Below are 14,203 nucleotides of genomic sequence, written 5' to 3'. Positions count from 1 at the left end.
TTTATATCCTGGCAGTGAAGGAGAAGAAATTAGCTATCCTGAAACTGCACTTGTGGTCAAGATTAAACCTTGAGTAATTAAAACAGATTGTTTATTTGCATTCTTCTCTGTGTACATTTACCACATGTGCTGATGCAGTCTTCAGTGTTTTGCTCTCCCTGAAATTTGCACCTTTCCAGTGACATTTCCTGAAACCCCCACAAAGAGGACAGACCAGCAGAAATGAGAATTGCTATGCTGTGTACTGGAATGTAAGCAATCCCATACTTTGTTTAAATGTCACTTTGTTTTCATGATCCCTTTTCCTCAGTTGGGGGTGAGAAATACACAGCATTACTTACAGAAGGCTGCAGAGCTGTTAGTTTACAAGATTGGAGAAATGCTGAGAACTCAGTTTCTCTTTAAGTGAGCCATCAGCATAGCACCAGTTTTCCATCAGTCTAAGTCTAGACTTAGTCTTTTCCAATATAGAAAACGTGTTCTGATTTTAGCACCCGTAGTATTTCATGTGTGTTCACCAACCAGTAGCCATGTGTCCTGCATGTGTGTGTCTTGCACGTGTGCCCATGCCTCCTTCCATAGGAGAAGCTGCGTGCATTCCTCCAGCTGTGAGTGAAAGAGGGCATTGCAAATGAAAGATTTAGACTCAGAAATTTTAGCTAGCCCACAGTATTTGGAGCTTAAAAGTAGAAATGCTTTGCTTACACACAGCTGCGTCTAGTGCTGGGGTTGTTAATGTTTGAGGTGTTAGTTCAGAGGACCATGTTGTTCTGTGCTGAGATGACAGAAAACCTTTTCTCTTCTTTTTATTTATTTCCTCCTGCCAACTGAGTTCTCAGGCAGCAAGAACAGAGGTTTACCTGCCAGGTTTGACAGCTTGCTTAGAAGCACGCCGTTGGAAGTACAAAACAATGAAAGGCCATTAATAAACCAACTTGGAGTCACAGCCCTCTATTATCCACATGCCTGGTGCCTGTGAGCCTGGAGCTGGGGAGACATCACCACGTCAGCAAAGGATGCAGTCTGTTGAGCAAAGAACTCAACAGGTTTGGGCCTAAATTTGAGACACTACAGCAGTATTAAGTCATGTTTAGCACTGTACAGGCTGGAGTCAGGGCCTCAGCTCCTTGGTCAAGTCATCCACTTGTTTTAGAAGCATGTGAAAGTATTTCTAATCCTGGAGATGTTTTATTGTGTTTTTTTTCCTCCTCTGTAGTACAAGTGCTTCACTGCTTAAAGAAAAAAAAAAAAGAAAAAGAATCTAGAGCCACATCCCCCAAAACCCAGGTTTTTTTTCAGTGAGGAAGGCAAAATGCTTGGTCAAGAAGAGAGACTTTTGCCTTTAAGCTTGCAGGAGTTTAAAAGCATCATGAAGGAAAAACTGTTGAGATTGCCATGGCCACAAATTTACCACTCATCTGACGAATACTCTGTGAATGTGTTAAGTAAACTGCTCTACAAAAGGTGGGTATCTATAGCTTATTTCAGTGTATATTTTGGAAGGGGTGTAGGCTTGTTTTATCATTCCCAGCCCTGACACCCACTCCTTTTTTTTGTGACTTGTGAAAATCCACTAATCTCTTTGCCTTTGTTTCCCTGTCTGTAAAATGAAGCTATAATGCTGCCTCAATGGAGTGCTTGGGGAGGTTGAGGCCTTTGCTATGGATTTTGGGCGCCTCCGGGCATACCCTCTAGCCTGTCTGATTCATATTGCCTAATTCCCAGAGTACATTGAAGATGGGTACACTTAGCTATTCAAGGTGAGAATGCTGTAAAATGTGTCCATGGGTAAAATTCAGTAAATTTTAATTTGTGACTATTTCATGCTAGCAAAGTGTTTCCCTTTTCCTCTCTCTTCTCCCCCCATATTTAGAACCATCTCAGCTTATGAGATAGTCACCTTTTCAGCTGTTTCTTCATCTGAAATGTCATGGACAAAATTACAAATGGCATACAGGAAAAGTCTCTACTTCACATGTAAAGGTTGATTTTTTTTTTTTTTTTTACTTTTTTTTTTTCCCCTGCATGGCTGCAGAGTTGTTTTTCTAATGTCTTACTTAATTATGGGTAAATTTGCCAGCAAATACGACATAATCCATTTATTTTGAAGCACTGTGCCATTCCATGCAACTCAGAGTATGTCTATTTTCCAGTGTAACTGACTACTAGAGAAGGATTAGGCCAAAATTATGAAGTCTCAAGTTCCATGCTGCTTTCAGCAAAGCCTAACTTTAAAATAACTTGCTAATGACTGTAAGCCTTAGTTTAATGTTGGTGACAGCAAAATTTGGCATAAACTCCTTTATGTCAAGTGAAACCTGTGCCAGTGAGAGGACAATGAAAGTCACTGTTTGCTGCAAATCTGTAGTAAATTAAGGGAAGTGTACAGTCTGATTGATATGCTTCACATGCTGCATATGATTAACTTCGTCCTGTAGGTTCTTAAGGATTATGCATTGGTTGGGCTATTAAAGTGTTAGGGGTGTGGCTTATTCTGGGAGAGAAGTGCTGGTTGCATCTCCAGCATTAACACTTTGGTTTTGCTTTTTTTTTATTGCTGATTCCTTGATCCCAGAATATAAGAAGTTAAATGACATGAATGTTTCTGGCTGTGTTCCTTTTTAAGGGTGCTCTCTGAAGCTCTGATAACCCATGAAGAGGCAAAAATCTTTTATTCCTGACCCTGTGACTACCTAGGGTGCTTTAGCCTTTGGCTATGCTACTTAGTGGAGTATTAGAGGAACAAACTGCATCTCAGTCATAGCCCTGGCTGGCCCCGTGTACAACCTTGGCATGGTTGGACGGTGGTAGAGACCGAGTTTAACATAGGTGGTGGAGAGGAGGGTCTCCTGACTGTTCAGAAGATGGGCACAGATGGGAAGTCGGGCCTCAAATGTCAAACTTAGCTTAACAGTGCAGGAAAGACACAATGTGGCAAAGACTTTGAGCTTCCTGGACTTAGCAAAGTGCTTGGGAATGGATACTGAACTAATCAAGTCTGTGAAGGCATAAGTAAGTCCCTGAAGGCCTGGATGGTGAGTGCAATACAATGCAAGATGTAGGCTTATCCACATGTAGGTACTGAGCAATAGCTAAAGAGGCAACCTGATTCCCAAATCTTCCCCTCCTATGGTTATCCTGCTGGTTGGGTAAACCTCTGCTGCAGAGATGAAAGTTCTGTAGCCATTTGCCGTTTTATCATTTGGCAACAGTAACTGTCCAGTTGGATCGATGTTGAACTTTTATTAATTTATGTATTTATTTGTACTTTTCCTGCATTCTTTTCTGTACGGTTCCTCATTGTTTATAATGTTAATGCAGACTGTAAAGCCAGTGCACATACCTTGCCTTAAAGACATATTGTCCTAGCCTATACCCATTGTGCCCTTTAATTGCCTTACCGGATGGCAAGCAGCAACATCCTGGGATGTGTGTCATGATTGTTTTTTAGCTGTGTGTTCAGTTTACTTCATGTGGCTCCCATCAGTAGCAGCTGTTGTAAACAACTTGGATATCTTTGGAAGGACCTGAAGATAGTGTTAGGTGAGTTTCGGGCTTTAGTCTTCCCAGGAGCATCTGGTACACAGATGTTTGCTGTTGTGTTTTGAAGTTCCTTTTCTTGTTTTTGATACTGCAAGTGAGCTTCAGAAGTGTTTTAAAAAGCAGAAATGCTTTCCTTTGGTTGGAGAGAGATATTAGCCTTGTGACTTCTTGGAAGGCTGTGACATTTCCTACCAGCCATGCCCCTGAGTGGCCAAGAATGTGCGTCAGCACATAGTGATGTTAAATGGGATAAATAATGCAAATCCAGTATCAGCTGTGATGTGACTTGCCCATGAGATGGCATCTGAAGCTCTTGTCCTAGCTTATTCAGCTGTGCTGTCTCCAGTGTTCACCCAGAGATCTGAGCTCTTGGGCCAGGTTTTCTCCTGGTTTCTACCAGTGCGTTCTTGTTTGCGCTTTTCCTGTACAGGCTGGCTTGGGGTGCCCAGCAGTGCTGGTGTGTGTGTGAGGAGGCAGACTGGTGGTCTGTTAGGTGATTTAATGATGCCTCACCTTGTTCTGTGCTCTAGACAAAGCCTTTAATTGACACATCTTCTGGCTGTAAAAGCAATAATAGCATTTTCCTTGCTTGCAGACTAATTTATTCTTCTTAAAGGTACTGCTTCCAGAAACATTGGAGTTGGTTGCCCCTTAGGACAGCTCTAAGGCTTGGTCAGTGCTTTGTGGTCTGTGTAAGAGGAGGTGCTCCAGCAGCAGGAGGACGGCCAACTTGCCTACAGATTTGCTTGTGAGCTAGGCAAGTGCCTGGATCTCATGTGAAGTACAGGACAAAAAACTTAGCTTGGCCAAGCTAATTTCTCTCAGCAGCTACACTGCAAGTGAGGCATACAGAGCTGGAACAGGGAAGGTATAAATGAATACCAGTGTGTACATTGCCAGCAGACAGTGGAGCTGAGGGCTGGCCCTTTTCTGTTGGAGGGCAGGTTATGCAGAGGGCCAGTAGTTCTTCAGCCAAATGCTGGGTGTCCTCCACTTTGTTTTGATGTCTTTCATGATTAAACATTTCCATATGGTGGTGCAACAGAAATAAAATACTTTGCACTGGGCTCATTGGCCTGCATGTCCCAGGAGCATGAATTAAAAATTCCAGCCTCCTGGAAGTTGATGGGATCCTTCTTGTGGTTGCAGGTATTGTTACTGGGAGACTCTTTGAGACTGCTGTACTCGGGCAGTCCTGACTTGGGATGGTGGCTGAGTCCAGAATTTCTTCCTGCGTGTAACTCCTGCTTTCTAAGCCTTCATGGGCAAATGCAGATTGTCGCTTCTGGTGGAATGGACGTGTACCCGTGGGGCATACGTATGCCCCAGCTTTTTCTAACTCCTTGCAGCTGTTAATCCGAGGACCCTTCTCAGAAGGGGTGGACACTAGGGTTGCAGAAAAGCATGAGGACCTCCAGTAAGCTCTGCAGGCTTAGTAGTCAGTTACAGTGCTCTGTACTGTCCAAAAGCCTACAGAGGTGGAATTCAGCAAACTGTTGCTCAGCAACTACGTACCTGAATCCTCAGAAGTCTTCAAGACCAGCTGAACTGGAGGATAGCTCCTAGCATTTGTGCCACATTTTTTCAGAAATTGCTGCACATTCATGAAATGTTTTACAGCTGAGGTTTCTATGTGATGTTTCTTGCACCTGAGTATGTAGGCAAATTGCAACTTGTTGGAGACTAGGTCTGGAAGGCTTGGTGCTGTTGTCCATTTGACAGTCCTATTTAGCCTGCAGCAACAGCAAAGGAATTTCTGGTCCACTGGAGACCTGAAGGGTCTGGATGGAAATCAGCCCTAAATGCAGATCTGAATTCAAGCAGATAACTTGGGGTGGCAGTTCTATTGCCTGGTCTGTGCAGGGCTTTTCTTGAAAAGCTGCTAACAAAAAGTAATGACTTCTGGTGTAGAGCAGCCCTGGTTTGTTTAAACCAGGCTAGAGGGTGACCATGTGATGCAATATATGTCCTTGCAGTTCAGGGCCACTGGGGACTTCTTGTCATGGTTGCCTGATGGTTTTTTCATTCATTCTTGCTGGGGTCTGTTCCTTGCTCCGCAACTGACTGTTGGTTTGAAGCCTGCATGTCACTTGCAGAAAGTCTGCAGGATGCTGAGAGCACTTAGCAGAGCAAGTGCAACCTGCCAGTCCTGCTTCATGTGCTAGTGGGAGCTCCCAGCAGTTTGGTTCCATTGAGTTTATACCTGTGCTTTCAATAGGAGAAAGTCTGATTTGAGAATGAATGTCGCCCAGGGACTTACTGATATGTGACAGTGATGTGTCTTTATCACTTATGCTGCACTTGCCTAGCAGCTTGAAGGGAAAGCTTACACATGGGGAAAGATAAAGGACAATTGTAAACTACTAAGCAGATTGAATGGATTTCTTCAAACATGAGAAGGTTGTTGAGCTGTAGTGTGAAGGTCACTGCAGGTGAAAGAAATCTCTATTTTCAGCAGTTTGCATCAAGCTGTGTGTAAATGTTGGTAGTTCGAGGGAGACTGATGTGAAAATATGAAATACTAGTGATTTTCAGTGACTACTTTATTTTGAGCATTTCCTGCTCTGGTGTCCTCAACATAAAAAGGACATGGAACTGTTGGAACAAGTCCAGAGAAGGGCCACGAGGATGATCAAGGGAGTGGAGAGCACCTCCTCTATGAACATAGGCTGAGAAAGTTGGGGCTGTTCAGCCTGGAGAAGAGAAGGCTGCGTGGAGACCTCAGAGCAGCCTTCCAGTATCTGAAGGGGGCCTACAGGGATGCTGGGGAGGGACTCTTCATTGGGGACTGTAGTGATAGGACAAGGGGTAATGGGTTAAAACTTAAACAGGGGAAGTTTAGATTGGATATAAGGAAGAAGTTCTTTCCTGTGAGGGTGGTGAAGCCCTGGAATGGGTTGCCCAGGGAGGGTGTGAGTGCTCCATCCCTGGCAGTGTTCAAGGCCAGGTTGGACGAAGCCTTGGGTGAGATGGTTTAGTGTGAGGTGTCCCTGCCCATGGCAGGAGGGTTGGAACCAGATGATCTTAAGGTCCTTCCCAACACTAACTATTCTATGATTCTAAAATTTTTCTTAATGGCCAAGCATCCTTAGCCGCTTTGCTTGTAGGAAGAACAGTTTATGCTCTGTTCTTACATTTCTCTTGCAGGTCTTCCCTACTTTGAAGTAGACCTTCAAATGCTAAATTTTGGTTTCATCTTGAAGACCACTATTACTAGCATTGTTCCTTTTTCTTTGTCTGGGTTGACATGCAAACCACTGTGTTCCTATTTTATATTTCCTGTGGCCTAAAAGAAAAGATGGCTGAAAGTCTTCAGGAAGAATGTCTGTATTGTGGTGTATCAGCAAAATTTTCACAAGAAAGGGTCAATTATTGTGTATTGTTCCTTTGCTCCAGAATTAACTTGGTGTGTTTCTTATTGCTGCTTGAACTCCTACTTAGTGACATGATTTAAAATATTCTGTTTCCATTTCCTATTTTCTTATATTATTTTTGTTAGCTTGCACTGGGCAAGTGAAGAAAAATTACTTTTATTTGTAGCCATTTAATTGTACAATATGTGGATTACAATAAAAAGTGTTTCTCTGTGTGTTAAAATGACTTTGATTAAGTCTTGTAGGATATGATTAGAATTAAAATCCGTTCATAATAGAAGGGAAGTCATCGTTCATATTTTAAGTCAAGAGTTCCTAAAAATTTCTTGTCTGGAAAGGTACATTCTTAAACACTTTGGAATAATGGAGAATACTTGTCTCAACCACATAATACTGAAATAAGTACTCAATATTTCTTTTCCTGCTTCAGAGGAGAAGTCTCTTGATCCATACCAGTACTACAGTGTATCAGCAAAAGAAGAGAGTTCTTGGTTTGAAGTAGTAACACAAGCTTTTGACTGTTAATGTAACCTGAGAAAAGAGGTGAGGTTCAGGGAAAGGCAGAGAAGGTAAAGGAAGATGTAGAGAGCAATTAGGTTTTCTTTCCTGGCATGCTGCAAAACCTACTTTTACATTCTGAGAATTTCAGTATTGTATATGTAAAACTGTAAAAAGTGAAAGATATACCTCTGGTGGTGGTGGGCTGGGAGACAGGCACTGTATGCTTAATGATGCATGCAGACAGGGCACAGTGTCATGGTTTAAGCCCAGCCTGTCACTCAGAAACCATGCAGCTGTTTGCTCACTCCCCCAGCTTCCTTCCCCCACTCCCGGAGGGATGGGGTGGAGAATCTAAAGAATGTAACTCCCAGAGTTTGAGATAAGAACAGTCCAGTAACTAAGGTATAACACAAATCACTACTGCTGCCACCAATAATAATAATAATGATAAAGGAAATAACAAGGGAAGAGAATACAACCGCTCACCACCCGTCGACCGATACCCAGCACAACCTGAGCAGCGATCTAGCCCTTCCAGGGAACTGCCCCCAGTTTATATACTGGGCATGACGTGCTGTGGTATGGAATACTCTTTTGGTTAGTTTGGGTCAGGTGTCCTGTCTCTGCTTCCCCCCCCCCTCCCTGGTTGAGCATGAGACTCAGAAAGTCCTTGGTGAGACTAAACATTACTGAGCAGTAACTAAAAACATCGGTGCTATCAGCACTGTTCCCAGGCTGGAAGTCAAAACAACAGCACTGCATCAGCTACTAAGGAGTACTACTGCTGAACCCAGGACACATGGCTATAACTTTTTTTTTGGGGAAAAAAAGAAAACTGGAAAGTAAGCAATTGGGTGGAAGGACTTGGGCCTACCTTTCTCTCCAGTACTGGGCATGTAGTGGTGGGCCATGCCCTGAGTCATCTTACTGGAGGCAAGGCAGGCTGTGGGAACCTTTCACTCATTTTTCTGCAGGCTTGATACACAGACTGAGAGCTTTTCAGATGTTCCTATTTTGGGGGACCCTTACTAATGCAGTATGGGACTATATTCAACGTCCCCATTTAAAAATAAGTGGTACTGAGCACCTAAATTTGAACAGATTCTGCCCTTTAAGACCTATTTTTTGTTACCAGAGCCAAGAATATTTCTAAATACGAGTGTTCCTTCCCAGTGGCTTACACACTTCCCTTAATCTTGACCAGCTGCATTAGCTGGTGTTTCAGTTAGCACTTGTGGGAACAAGCTATCCCTTCAGAAATTACAGAACTGTTGCAGTTAATTTCTCGTTTGAGCAAATCTATTTCAGCAGCTAGTCACAGCCCTGACCCTGTGTGTGTGAGATTTCCTGGGCTTTCTCTAGGGGAGTTGTTTTCTCCAAGCCAAGTCTGCTTGGAAATATTCACAAGGCCAGATGCAGATGTTTTTTTTTTGTTTCTTTTAAAGCTTTGCCTGGAACAGAGCGACTGCAGGGAGAAGTAAAGCAAGACAAAGAGAGGACTTGGGATGGAGGCAGCAGGAACCTCCCTTGCACGCCAAGAGAACTCCCTGTATATGGGTGCCACAGAAGCTGATAAGCGTGGATATTTTATTTATTTATTTATTTAATATATTGGCATGGCTTTTCTGGGTGAAGTTGATTAACCTGTTGTGTCTGTGTGCACTAACTTAAGCACATTCCTGTCATAGTACTACTGGAGACAACCTGAGGATCTCAGGGAGTGAGAAGCAGAAAAGTGAGAGATTCTTGAGGTAGTGTGAAGAGAGCAAAGATCTTGGTGTTTGCAAATGTACACATATACATCTGTGACTCATTCTCTTACTTGGGCTTGGAAGACCACTGCAGGTTTCAAAATCGCTGCTGCCAGCAAAATCCATTATCCATGAGGTGCTGAAGGACACTGGGAAAGAGTTAGAGAAGAGACGTATTTGTTGCATTCCTGTACTGTGAGGTTCTGCTCTTGTACAGCTGCCCAGCCTGGAGAATGTTGCTTGTCTTATTGCTGGCTCCACACCCCAGGCAGCTCCCTGCACTGGTGTGGGCTCAGACCACATCTCCACCAGAGGCTGACATCTTGGGGCCCAGTTAAAACAACTGGGGAGGGGGGGTGGGGGGTGTGTGGGGAAAGACCTTCCAAATTCCAGAAGTCTGTCCTTTATTTAGGAATTAAGGAAAACCCTAGAACAAATACCAAGTCCCTATAACGCCAGGAAGTCTTACACATACATTAAGATTTTAGCAACTTTTTAAAATGCTTAAACAGTTCTTTGAACTTTTATCTGAATGTTCAGACCTTACTAATGAAGTGTGTGAGCATAATTGCACTAAAATAAGTGGTGGTGTAAGGAAGGTTTAAATCTGTACAGTCTCTTTGAACTGCACTGTTGTGGGCTTAGCTTGGTGGTGTCTCATGATGTATTGTCCTCTCATCCCATTGATATCTGTTGAGATTTGAGGTATCAAGTCTTGGGTTAATAGATGAAAAATAGGGCTGGCAGCCCAGGGAGAGGCACAAGTATCTGCAAAGCAGCACAAGAGTGTTTCTAACTACAAGAAAATTGTTTATTAACTGAGTCTCCTCCATGATGGGTGAACAAGATTTGGGAAATCAGGGTATATTGCCCAAATGGGTACTGAACAACACTTTACTCATGCATCAAGCCATGCTAGAGGCAGTAAAACCCAGCTGCTTTGGAGTGGATAGTGTGCTGTGTTCCTCAGGGGGAAGATAGAGCCATAGCTATGGAAGCTTTGTCTCAGGCTGTTGTAATGGTGCAGCTGCTTTCTGGTAGTTCTCTACTGCCTTGGGAGCTTTTCTGTCACTGGGTTTCGGAAGTGTTTTGCCTCTTTTTTGTGTTGAATCTTTTTCCTCCCCTTAAGGATCCATACCATTCCAGTCTCTTCCAGCTGCACTGTTTCCTAGTCAAGCTAATTCATCACTGGTTCACAGTAGAAACTGTCAGGTTGGTGGTTCTTATATTTTGAATAGGTTTTCTAAGTCTGGCAGCATTCAAACAAAAAGGCAGGGAGAAATGACTCATCTGTTACTTAATTTAACACTTGTTTTGGGAAATCTAAATCCAAATTTGTATTTGATTCATATTAGGGATCCATTGCTGGATTTTTTTCTTTTTTTTTTTCCCCAGTAATTTTTGACATGGCTGAATTTACACCCAGAATAAGCACAGTCATCAATCAGGGTAGCCTGTGTATGACAATGAGCTCAGTTCTCCACTCAGACCAGGGAGCTCTTCAATCTGCCTAAAGTGACTGAAAGCTGGAGGCATTTGCTGCAGGATCCAAGCAACTTGGAGGCCTGTAGCAAGCCTTGCAAAGCTAGAGGTACCTTGCTGTCTTCCCTATTTTTGCTTTTCTTTAGTTATACTTAAGGTGTTAAAATTCACATAGTTTTCCATTCATTGCTTGTCATTAGCACTGTGGTAAAAAACATTGGACCGTTGTAGCAACTTGAAAGTAATAGCTAGGGCTGAATGAAGTAGCATGGATTTTCTAATGCTCTGGGGTTTGAAATCCCTAGTGTTTTCCCAAATCATCGGGGGAACTCCCTGTGTGGTGCTCTGATGCTACTAGCTCAGGGCAGCAGTTGTAAACATGCTGAGTCTTGCTCTCAGGGCTGAGCTTTCCCATCTGGTGAGCCCAGCTTTGGCTATAGCCATTATACCAGGAGTAGGGGACACAGCTCTGCTGACTCAAAAAACTAGAATTCAGCATTTCTTAATAAACTGGAAGGTGGCAGGTTAAGTGGCCTTGCTAAGCAAACAGTGAGAGAGCTGGGCCTGAACTGTATATTCCCTATGCATCTGTATTATTCCTAACAAAAGGGGAATGATAGGGCTCTGCAAGTGAACTCCTTCCATTCTGCCTCACTACCTCAAATGTGTGAGGACATGGAGGGGTTCTAGGTCCAATCTGAGTATTTGGGCACCTCTGTTACCACAAGTTGTAGAAAACACAGTGTACAGAAATATACTTCCTTTATTGCTGTTTGAGATGAAACCTATCTCTGAATGCTTTGTTGCTATTTTGTTCTGTAGAAGGTGGCCAAGGTGAGCTACTGGTGCTTTTGTCACCAGTTTCTATGTTCCAGTTGTTAGGAGTGATTGACTAACATTCTTTCCATTGACTTTCGGCTTTGCTTTGGGTAAGACCTTGTGAGTTTAAGACATGTGGCCAAAATACGGCTCTTGTTTCAGTGGAACTCAGTATTGGACTACATCTCGTAGGAAGCCTTGTGGGTAATTGAATCCCTGGATGCAGGCAGAGAAAAAATGAGGGAGACAGCTTAAATTGGTATCTATGAGGTTTCCTGGGACTTGATTACATACCCAACTCAGTGCTGCAGCAAGACCCCAGGAAAGCCATGGATGTCCTCTTTGTGTGAGCCGTTCTCACTGCAACCCTAACCACCAGTGGCATTCTGACCATTGTCATCTGTGGTATGTGCTTGGCTGAGTTTGGCTCTCATAGCAGTAAAGGGAGAACCCAACACCCTTCTCAAGACTTACAAGCTTCAAAACACTGACAGAAAGGGAAAGGATTCCTCTCCTAGCTTTTGTTTTTGAGAGCTAGCTGCCTCCAGTTCTGACTCTGCTTTGCAGTATATGCTTCTTGACCATGAAGTACTTACCTGCGTTTGAAGCTCTCCCTCCCTCCCTGTTTGCCCAAGGGAAGAGTTGGTAAATGTTGAATTCAGTAGGAAAATTACTGTAGGGGCCTGGCGGTAGAGTTTTCCACAACTTGTGTTACAATGTGCCCTGTACTCTGACAAGCCAGAGGCACACAGAGATGTTTTTGTCCTCTAGTACTTTTCCTGTACAGATGGTGAAGGTGAAAATTTTCTCCTCTGACCCAGTGCCTGAGGTAAATCAGCTGTAAATAGCTTGGGAGAACAGGCTGGGATGTGAAGAAGTAAAAAAGTGTGATTTATTCCCCCCCTTTTTTTAGGGACGAAAGGAGGAGGATAACCATTACAGCCTAAATTAACTCCCTTCTGCAAACATAGTTTGAGGAGAAATTACCAGGCAAAAAATACAAGCAGTTTGTGAAAGGAGCAGTTTTCCTTATATTCTGGTACTTGCATGTTACTTAGTAGGTGCTTAATGTTGCGCTTACTTTTCCACTACTCATGGTACTTGAGCTTTTTTTTGGGAGGGGGCAGTTTAGGAGGCTGAGCGCGGACAATGAGGGCTTGTGTCCATAGTGAGGGTACTGGTTAAAGCCAAAATAAATACTGAAGTGGTTATAGTTATGCTGACAGAAGCCCCTACATGAACATTCTCACTCAAACTTTTCTGAAGTTTGACTTCTAACTTTTGGAAATGAGTTTACATCTGAGTGGAAAAAGCTGCCAAGTTACTGGAACAGGAGTGTCCATCTGGAGGTCTGTTCCAGTTTAATTTATTAAACTTTCTTTTCCGAAAAGAGTGGCAGGAATTTTATCTTTTTGCCTTGTCACTCCACCAGTCCTCCCTGGCTGTGTTGCATGGGCTTTAAGTTTGTAGATCTTGCAGGAGACCTTTTTTCTTTCAAATTTTAGACGCTGTTGATCAGCTCTTGAACATGAAGTTGCCTTCTCTTTAATGCCAATGTCATTGATGTAACCTGTCCATATTAAGGGAAGTCTGCTGTTTAAGTCTTCTCCCCCAGTTACTGGTTGTAGGCAGTCTGTGTTGGCTTTCAGTTGAGGGTTGACTGTAGAAACTTCATCAGGTCCTGCATCTGGAATGTAAGAACCCTTAGCAGTCATGCAGGCTGGGGAGCAGCTCTGATGAAAGGGCCTCAGGGGTCCTCTGGCCCTATGGTGGAAAGCAACCTGAATGTGAGCCAGGGTATGCCCTGGTAGCAAAGTTCAACTGCATCCTGGGCAGCATGAACAGAAGGAAAGCAGGAGACCACAGGGAGGGATTATTCCCCTTTTGCTAAGCACCTGTTTGATCACATCTAGGTTTGAGCCCTCTTGGTGAAGAAAGATGTTAACAGGCATGAACAAGTCCAGCAGAGGACCGTGAAGATGATGCTGGAGAACTGTACTCCTTGCCAGCCAGCTCATGTCTCCTCTTCCTGTGGCCTTGTACTTAGTACATCTTCTTGTAGCTCCTGCTTCATCTTGACTGCGCAAATGTTTCAAACTGATACACTCAAAAAATGTGACTTGAACCTGACGCCAGGCCAAGAAAAATGTTGATAGACTCAAACACAAAGAATAGTATTGTGCTCACCAACCTATGCAAAAAAAAATATAAATTAGGCACTGCATTAGTATAAGGGCCATGCGGACTGCTAAGCTGCGTTCTTGGTGAGCTAAATGAAGCTGCGTTAAGGTGATCTACTCTCCTCACCCTGTCAAGTGCACAGCATGCATCAGTAAGGATCAGAGGATATAGTAACAACACTTTCTTAGGACAGGCAAGTGAGGAGAGGTGGTGATGTCTCATATATATGGCATGCTCCTGCCATCAGACTTGCAGGATTTGCAGAGAAGACACCTTGTCTTGTGCCGTCAGGAAGAGTTCGGGCAGACTGTAGTTGCTTTTCTGCAGGTATTGGAAGGTACTGCTTCACCTCACCTACTGTAGGCCTTTTTCAAGAGGAGCCATCACAGGACACTGCCAGTACAGTGTCTTCCATCTTCCATGTGATGCCATCTGACCCCAGTTTATCACATGAGTAATCTCATCCCACGGCCTTGCCTTCCTGTACCAAACACGACACAATCCTTCCTGACCCCTGGAAAGGGCAGTCAGTTTTACAGAGCTGGGGAGGTA

General features: G+C 43.5%; 1 protein-coding gene and 1 long non-coding RNA gene across 2 annotated transcripts in view; one reads left to right on the top strand and one right to left on the bottom strand.

The window, feature by feature from the left end:
* COLGALT2 (collagen beta(1-O)galactosyltransferase 2) overlaps positions 1-14,203 on the top strand; it is a 53,413-nt gene that overhangs the window by 15,851 nt on the left and 23,359 nt on the right. The gene's annotated exons all lie outside the window — the stretch shown is intronic.
* LOC130608766 (uncharacterized) lies at positions 9,557-13,446 on the bottom strand. Its single transcript, XR_008974637.1, has 2 exons — positions 12,768-13,446; positions 9,557-9,937 (listed from the first exon to the last, which is right to left on the bottom strand). It is a non-coding gene; the product is annotated as an uncharacterized LOC130608766 (long non-coding RNA).

Source organism: Pezoporus wallicus, unplaced genomic scaffold (assembly GCF_028554395.1).
Source record: "Pezoporus wallicus isolate ANWC-B61680 ecotype Strahan unplaced genomic scaffold, APGP_CSIRO_Pwel_v1 scaffold_7107, whole genome shotgun sequence".
In the NCBI taxonomy this organism is placed as follows: domain Eukaryota; kingdom Metazoa; phylum Chordata; class Aves; order Psittaciformes; family Psittacidae; genus Pezoporus; species Pezoporus wallicus.
This window is presented reverse-complemented; position numbering and strand designations above follow the sequence as displayed.